The sequence below is a fragment of the Tursiops truncatus genome, chromosome 3, assembly GCF_011762595.2.
Source record: "Tursiops truncatus isolate mTurTru1 chromosome 3, mTurTru1.mat.Y, whole genome shotgun sequence".
Taxonomy (NCBI): Eukaryota; Metazoa; Chordata; class Mammalia; order Artiodactyla; family Delphinidae; genus Tursiops; species Tursiops truncatus.
This window is the reverse complement of record NC_047036.1, coordinates 38,162,087-38,171,684: the sequence shown is the minus strand read 5'-3', so window position 1 is coordinate 38,171,684 and position 9,598 is coordinate 38,162,087.

The window sequence follows — 9,598 nt, the reverse complement described above, 5'->3', positions numbered from 1 at the left end:
TCTCGTATTTGCTCTGTGGGAGACACCATACAAGCTCATGCTTGGTTATTAGTTCAGAACACACACCTCGTCCTCTAGTATCAGCCCAACCTTACAAGCCATTGTCTCTCAGGTGGCACTGCAATTGAGACTTTAAGAGAACATTCACCATTCTGTAATAACAGTTGTTTTGGGGTGATAGGGTAAATGGTGAGACAGGCAAGTTCAATGAATACTCTCTTGTTATAAAACAGGTTCCTTGCATAGGAGCAATGTAGAATTGGATACTGCAGCAGCATATAAGGTATTTGATATGCTCATGGAGAGTGGTAATCAGAGAAGCACGGTGTGCAGTAATGGAGACAACGTAATCCTAGAATGAACATCTATTCCAGTTATAAAATTCCCTGTTGCCACTGTGACAGAAGATTGCCAGGATTATCAATGAGCCTGCCAAAAAGCGAGTGGTTCGTTCACCAGTGACATATTATTGGGTGCTTAGCCTTGATCCCTGTCGCTTGCATATTGGACACCTAATAGTATTGCAGATAAGCTGGCTTTGGAGAGGACTGGGGCATGCTGCTGAGCCCAAGCATATTCTCTACTGCCACCACCAAGGTTGCTGTGGTCACTAGCCTTCTGACAAGTAATGTAGCGCCTGGTGAAAGAGGTTGTATCACACCTGAAGTGAATATCTGATTGATAATCTTCTTGACAGTAGTTTGGTGAGCATTCCCATTAAGCACAAATGTTCTCCTACTCTGGTTCATTCTCAGTGATTCATCCCCATGTCTCTTCCCCCAAACTCATTGTTACCAACCTCCAGTCTTGTTCCTTCCAAGTCCCTACACGCTTAGCCAATCATTAGCCACCACATATAAATCAATACTATCTCTCCTTACAGGAATAGTGAACAACCATATATATGGCCTGAAGTTCTCTTAAGATTACACTCAAGTGGACCATAATGCCTAAGCAATCTACTTTTCTCTGGTGCTGATATATTGTGCAGTGACTTCTGTAAATTAGGCTCAGCTTTCCCCTCATTGGTCAACTGGCCAGAGGGAACTTCCCATGAAGACATAGGTGAGCATTAAGGAGGGGCAGCAGTGCAGACAGTAAGCTCATGCAGCTTACTGTGTCTTTGGAATCTGTTTTGGCTCAAGTCCACATATGTTGTTCCCACCTGCTAATGGAGAAGACTAGTTAATTGGGTAGCACTCATTTCAGGAAAAGCAGTTCATGTTGTCATGTTTGTTTCATTGACAGGACTTCAGTCTCTACAATGGCCTGGAATCAAATCAAGAGTTGTTTCTTTAAAGAACAAAAATGTTATTTTGCCAAAAAAAAAGCATTTTGCTCTAAACTCTGTGAACTTCTGAGGGGTACTTCAGACCATTAGTATAAAGAAAATACTTTATTTATATTTCTAATAATGTATGTTTGCAGATTACATTGTGCAAGCAAAGGCAACCATATGGTATTACATTAATGAGAATGTCAATAGAAAACATCATAACAGAAATTAACATAATGCAATTATGTATAATGCAAGAAAAGATAGGCTACTCAGTATGAAGCCAACATAACCAGAAAGAACCATTGAAAAATAAAGACAAATTCATGCACTGTAATACATAATTAATCATTCTAGATTATCCCAGTTAGGTTGTGTTTGGTTGAAAGCAATAGAAAACTTAATTAACACAGCAACATTTGATTTTTACTTAACAAGAAGTCTTAAGGTACTTGGTCCCAGGGTTGGTTTGGTGGCTCAGTGGTATCTTAAAAAACTAGTTTCTTTCTATCCTTTCACTCTGCCTTCCTCAGGGTATCGAATGTCACCAGCAGGCTCATCACCTCAAAGTTGTAAATAGCTTTGCAGCTCTACTTATTTGAAAGTTTCCAAAGTAGGAAAATAGAGAAAGGGGCAAAAAAGGCTTTCTTTTTTTTTTATTTAGAGGTGAAATCTTTCCCAGAAGTCTTCAACATATTTCTTCTTATATCTCAGAGGTCAGAAATACATCACAGATCTGCCTCTAAAACAACCACAAGCAAAGAGAAAATATTACCTTGTTGACTCAGACTCCTTCATGGTTCATCAACTGAGACCAGGGTCCTAAATGATAATAGGGATCTGTTATCAAGGAGGAATGGGGGGGCTTCCCTGGTGGTGCAGTGGTTAAGAATCTGCCTGCCAATGCAGGGGACACGGGTTCGAGCCCTGGTCCAGGAAGATCCCATGTGCCGTGGAGCAACTAAGCCTGTGCGCCACAACTACTGAGCCTGTGCTCTAAAGTCCGTGAGCCACGACTACTGAAGCTGCGTGCCACAACTACTGAAGCTCACACGCCCAGAACCCATGCTCCGCAACAAGAGCAGCCACCGCAATGAGAAGCCCATGCACTGCAATGAAGAGTAGCCCCCGCTCGCCACAACTAGAGAAAGCCCACGTGCAGCAATGAAGACCCAACTCAGCCAAAAATAAATAAATAAATAATAAATAAAATAAAAAGAACCGATGATTCCAGTAAACATACATTTGCTTGGTAGCTAATAAATAGCCTGATTCTGAGTAATAACACACATTTGACATTGGCCTACTCAAGCTTCTGAAAGGCTACCAAAAAATTTAAAAAAAGGAGGAATGGGAAATAGCTGTTGAATATGCAACAAGAGATTCTGCTTCCATTATATTTTTTGTGGATACAGTTTTCCTTATAACCATCTGAGAATGGAGAGGGTCAACTCTGTTCTCTAGCTCTATAACCCACTTAATGATTTTGAAGTTATAATCTGAAATAATTTCACTAGTCTCTTTTCTAAAAATTGGACTGATTGAAGGAAAATTCATCTTTAATATAGCCACCATGAGCTAATCTATTACTTGTCCCCAAATCTGGCAGAGGTGGGCAAAAGGAAAGCATGAATTGGTCAGGAAATTGAGTATAGAAGAAAAAGTTAACAGGTCATGACAAATACCTCCACTAGCCTCTGATCTTATAACAATAACCATGCACACAAATAAGACCACATGTAGAGGAAATAGTAGATTAAAGAACACTATAAGAAATGCATTTTCATTATTATTTCTTAGTCAAAATTCTGAAATTATGTGAGGCACCTTGTATTAGGGTTCTCTGAAGAAATAGAACTAAAAGGATATTGTATATTATACAGTATATACATTATAAGGAAATGGCTCACATGATTATGGAGGCTGGCAAGTCCAAGATTTGCAGGGTGAGTCCACAAGCTAGACACCCAGGAAAACCAATGGTATAGTTTCAGTTCAAAGATGGGAAGGCTCAAGAACCAGGAAGAGCTGATGCTTCAGTTCAAATGTGAAGGCAGAAAAAAGCTGATGGCCCAATTCAAAAGCAGTCAGGCAGGAAATCCCTTAATCAAGCGGGGGGTCAGCTTTTTTATTCCATTCAGAGCTTCAACTGATTAGATAAGGCCCACTCACATTAGGGAGGGCAATCTGCTTCACTTAGTCCACTGGTTTAAATATCCATCGCATCCAAAAACACCCTCACAGAGACACCCAAAGCAATGGTTGACCAAATATTTAGGCACCCTGTGATGCAATCAAGTTGACACACAAAATTAACCAGCACAGACCTAGTGAATCTTCAACAAATTTTGATTCCTGCAAATTTTGCAATAACCAGTGTAAGCACTGAAGGCTACTGAACATGCACACATTCTTAAATTTTTTTCTGTGTTATGGTGTCTAGTTCGTGAAAAGAACAATATTAAACAAAGTTGTCTGGCAATTTTTCCATCCTCCACTCTACTTATTGGCATATGTGTTATGTATGTTTACTGTAAAATACAAATAAGATTTAGAGGTGAAGAGATCAAAATGGGTGAGATTAGGAAGAAACAGAAAATAGGTATTCATTGCACAATGTGGACCAGAAAGGTAGAGCCTGTCAAGCCCCATGATTACAGGTAAATCCAAACACGAGTCGAAGTGCTTCAAAAGCTAAGGGAATCCTTTACATTCAGAAATAGCAAGAGTGTGTTCATGCAGGTGGCAGACTAAATTCTACTGGCATGTTTTTCTCTTCATGTGCTATCAACATCACTCAAATACCCCAAGGTCCCAAGAGCAGTCGCTTTTTAACTCTAATCTATATGATACTGGTATTGTGTTGAGATAATCCTGACTCACCAAGGAAAGTATTCATGATGTTCAGTATACACTGCTTACTTATCACTGAAGTTTAATAAAAAATTGTTGCAGTAAAAATACATACTGCTTAAAGTACTCAGCTGGCTATTCAGGCAATTTGGGTCTCTAGATCTACCCATTCTTTTGTTATTATACACATAAACACACAATTTCCTTACTTATCAATTATTTTATTTCTAAGTAGAAGAGAAGCCCCAGAACTTATATATATATATATATATATAACAGAATATGTATGATCCTGATTTGTGCAATATTGAAGCAGGGATACTAGATATAACTGTCATCGTTTTTCCATTTCGTTTAATTTGGTACTGAAAAACACATGGTTTGTAACATAATTGGCTTCAGCCACTAAGTACATTTCATCCAACAATATTTAAATATAATCTAAACCATCTTAAGTACTTTTTTTTGTGATACAAGAGGATAGTAACTTCAATTTGAAAATACAAAATCTCAGGATCACAAAGTTTAGGTATACTTCCCAGAATCTCATTTTCTATATTTAATAGAAAAGAAAATAATGCTGGTCAGAAGAAGAGAGGTTACTGATTGCTAATAAAGTGGAAGTTTTTACATATTGCTAATCAGATTTTAATGAAGCAAGAAGAAAAGAATTTTAAGTAGTATTCTATAAGACGTTTGAAATAAAATTACAGTGTGTCTTTTAATTTTTTTAGAATTAGAAGCGTTGGCTTTTTGAATGCTAACTGGCTCTGTACAATGTTTTCAAGAAAGCAATATGATGAGATGGAGTAGGTTGGATAGTATGTTTTTGCTAGCTGACTTCTAGTTCCTAGAGTTCTGTAAGCCTATTGTTTCCTCCCTTTGCCTCAAAGAAAGATGAAATCTGGATCGAATTGTTTAAGCAGTTTCATTCAGCAATTGTAACTGCATCATAGGCATGTCTTAAGTAAAAAATCTTCGTCTGGGTCTCTATCATCTCTGGGCTTTTTTTGGGGGGGTGTAAGGACATTTACTTTTCTTCTTTTTTTGTGTGAGTATGTAATTTAAAAATTTTAAAGCAATTTCATTGACGTACAATTGACATTAAATTTTTATATTTAAATTTAAGGTGTATAATTGAATGAGTTTCCACATTTGTGTAAGTCATTACCACAATCAAGTTAATGAAAAATTTCCGAAATTTTTCTCATGTCCACTTTTAATCTATCCCCCTATCTCACTCTCTGGCTGGGTATCCATGTGCACATAGATGAGAACTTTTGATATTGTTCCACAGATTCTTAAGATTCTATTCATTTTTCTTTTTTTTTGGTTGGTAAGTTTACTGTTTTATTTTTTTACAGTAGGTCCCTGTTGGTTATCTATTTTAAATATAGCAGTGTGTACATGTCAATCCCAAACTCCCAGTCTATCCCTCCCCCCCACCTTTCCCCCCTGGTAACCCTAAGTTTGTTGACTTAAAAAAAATGCACAATGTGAGAGTTGCAAGTTAAGTTTTATCTGGAGAAAATGAGGACTGCAGCCTGGGAGACAGTGTTTCAGGTAACTCTGAGAAACTGCTCCGAGGAGGCGAGGTGGGGGGAGCCAGGATATACAGGGGTTTTGCGATAAGGGCAGGTAGTCGGGAACATCAAAAGATTATTGTTAATTAAAGAAAACCAGACATCTCAAGTTAAGGAATTCAGCGCTTTTCTATGTATGGGAAGATGCAAGAGTCTGAGCTCACTGAAATAGTTCCTTTGATATGCACCTAAGCCATTTCGGGCCAGGATCCTGTATTTTCACATCCTGAGTTTCCTCAGGGCTCACTGCAGGGAGTGGCTGCAGTCTGACGGCTGCTAGAAGGCAGATATTCTTTTCAGCCCTGAGTTTCCTCAGGGTTCACCGGCTCATGTTGGAGGGTTGCAATCATTGATGACTGTGACATCCTTTGTGTATTGATATGGCAGGAAATATTCCATTTATAAATATTCTATTTATCAAGTTCATTCTCTAAGTCTGTGAGTCTGTTTCTGTTTTGTAAATAAGTTCATTTGTATCTTTTTTTTTTTTTAGATTCCACATATAAGTGATATCATATGATATTTGTCTTTCTCTGTCTGACTTACTTCACTTAGTAAGATAATCTCCAGGTCCATCCATGTTGCTGCAAACGGCATTATTTCATTCTTTTTAATGGCTGAGTAATATTCCATTGTATTGTACCACAATACAATATATATGTACCACATCTTCTTTATCCATTTATCTGTTGATGGATATTTAGGTTGCTTCCAAGTCTTGGCTATTGTAAACAATGCTACAATGAACATTGGGGTGCATGTATCCTTTTGAACCATGTTTTTCTCCAGATATATGCCTAAGAGTGGGATTGCTGGGTCACATGGTAGCTTTAGCTTTAGTTGTTTTAAGGAAACTCCATACTGTTCTCCATAGTGGCTGTACCAATTTACATTCCCACCAACAGTGTAGGAGGGTTCCCTTTTCTCCACATCCTCTCCAGCACTTATTGTTTGTAGATTTTTTGATGATGGCCATTCTGACTGGTGTGAGGTGATATCTCATGGCAGTTTTGATTTGCATTTCTTGAATAATTAGTGATGTTGAGCATTTCTTCATGTGCCTCTTGGTCATTTGTATGTCTTCTTTGAAGAAATGTCTATTTAGGTCTTCTGCCTATTTTTTGATTGGGTTTGTTTTTTGGATATTGAGCACACAAGTTGTTTGTAAATTTTGGAGACTAATCCCTTGTCAGTTGCATCATTTGCGAATATTTTCTCCCATTCTGTGGGTTGTCTTTCCGTTTTATTTGTGATTTCCTTTGCTGTGCAAAAGCTTTTGAGTTTAATTAGGTCCCATTTGTTTATTTTTGTTTTTATTTCCATTACTCTGGGAGATGGATCAAAAAAAGATATTGCAATTTATGTCAAAGAATGTTCTGCCTACGTTTTCCTCTAAGAGTTTTATATTATCCAGTCTGATATTTAGGACTTTAATCCATTTTGAGTTTATTTTTGTGTATGGTGTTAAAGAATGTTCTAGTTTCATCTTTTTTACATGTAGCAGTCCAGTTTTCCCAGCGCCATTTATTGAAGAGACTGTCTTTTCTCCATTGTATAGTCTTGCCTGCTTTTTCATAGATTAATTGACCATAGGTGTGTGGATTTATTTCTGGGCTTTCTATCCTGTTCTATTGATCTATAGTTCTGTTTTTTTTGCTAGTACCATACTGTTTTGTATCATTTTGCCCCTCAAAGTATAGTCAGTGATCGTTCCTTCTGTTAAGAAATGTGATCTTTTTGCTTGATTAATTATGTCACCTAAAACTTATGAGGCAGGTAAAAGTATCTTCCAGTCTGCCAGATCAGTGCTTCTGAACTGAATTGCACATACAGATTAACTGGAGGTCCTGATAAATTGCAGATTTTGATTTAATGGTTCTGGAAGGGGCCTGAAATGCTGCCTTCTTAACAAGCCCCAAGTGAAGCTTATCCCAGGACCCCTTTGTGAGCAGCAAAATCTAGAGAATTAGAAACTGGACAAGTGTAAACATGAATAAATGTAAACAAGTATCAGAGAACTGTAGAAAAACTTAATTTTAAGTAGTGATATGTTTAGCCTGTTCAGAATACAACCCAGGAGGGTCCCAGGGATTCCCAGCTCTGTTCCATTTGTGAGGAACACGACCTTAAGGTTCTCATTTGTTTATTAGTACATCAATTTTCTTGTTCTCAAATTGTTATAATAATTTGCTATCAAGAAGCTTAGTGCATTTATTTTTTGCTGAATGAGGGCAAGTAAGGGTTACAGCTGCTAACCTGGAAAAATGCATTAGAGAATAAAGAGCTTGAAGACCTTATACTACTAAAAAAAAAATAGAATTGAATGAGAATAAGGAAGATCAAATTGAAATAAAGAATGAGTCAGTAGGGTATAGATTGTTAAACCCTTGATGAGATTTCCCAGGTATTGGCACACTGGCAACTTGAAATAAGAAGAATAGAAGAAAAGGTCAATTTGAATCCTTAAAATGCTGTGGGAGGCTTGGAGTAAGAAATACTACATCATAGAGTCTGGTACTAAAAATTTTTAATTTATCTTATGGAAGAAAAAAGAGAGAGCAACTGACCAGAAGCAATAGGAAATGGAAGAAAGAGGTTTGTCTTCAATTATTTAAACAAGAGGAAATTCTATAAAGCTATTTAAAGGAAGATTTATGAAATTTATATTTACAGAAAAAACATTCTATTAAAGACATTATGTATGATCAATTATTCATAATTAATATTTAATGCCAACAAATTTCACAGGATATAAATATGAGAATAATTTAACTTAAAACAGAGTTGAGTACAACCTTCACTTCAAAAAAACAGAGAGGAGGGGGCAGATTAGTTAAATACAGGGTAACAAACAAATATTTAAAAAGGCTGTGAAGTTATTTGGAAGCACATTTATAAAAAATATTAATGGCAATAAAAATGGTTGACATAATGTTTTCAAAAAGCAGGAGATATTTTTCTACCAAGAATATGGTAGACTGGATTTGCTGAACCCCCAATCTGCTATATAACATGTACTCATACCAGATAAAAGGTACATGTCATTTTAAAATGAGTACTGCTAACCTGTAAAGGAATTAAGGTAAACCTGATAGGCTAAACATGAGGAGACTATATGAATCCAGAGAGATACGCAACCACCACAACCAGAGTCTTCTGCTTAAAGCCAGAACTCCAAAGGACTATAATTTCAGTGAAAGGGAAAATTAGGAAAAACGCTGCCTCTCAGAGGGGGCCAACTACAAAAATTTTCTGCCCCAAACTTAATGCTAGGTTGAGAAGGAAGAATAACAAGTCCATCTTCACATGAATTTGTACTTTAAAATCTTACTACCTATATAATTTTTAAAAACTCAATTGAAAATTTATTTTATAGCTGTCCCTGATTGGTGTTATCTCCAGGAACCTAGCCAAAATAAAAACAAAACAACTTTGGAGAAATCCATATGTATCGCAGGTCTCAAAGAATTACCACTGACAAAATTCCATTAAATATGAAATTAAAAACAAGACTATCACAAAACTCATGAGGATATAGGCATCATGAGCAGAAACATAGAATAGAATGATAAAGATTTCAGATATTAGAACTATTATATAACCATAAAAGCTATATTTAAGATGTTTAAAGAAATCAAAGAAGTGTTCCAGGAATATAAATTAGAAAAAAATATATTATATCAAGTAGATTGGGAAATAATTTAAGAGAACTTTTAGAAATAAAAAATATCATAGAAATCAAAAACTTAAAGGACAGATTAAATACTAGATTAGAAACAGCCAAAGATAAAATAAGTGAATTAGAAGTTAGATGTGAAAAAATTATACTGGATATAGCAAAGGGAGGAAAGGAAAATGTGTATGTGAAACAGAGATTGAATTGAAA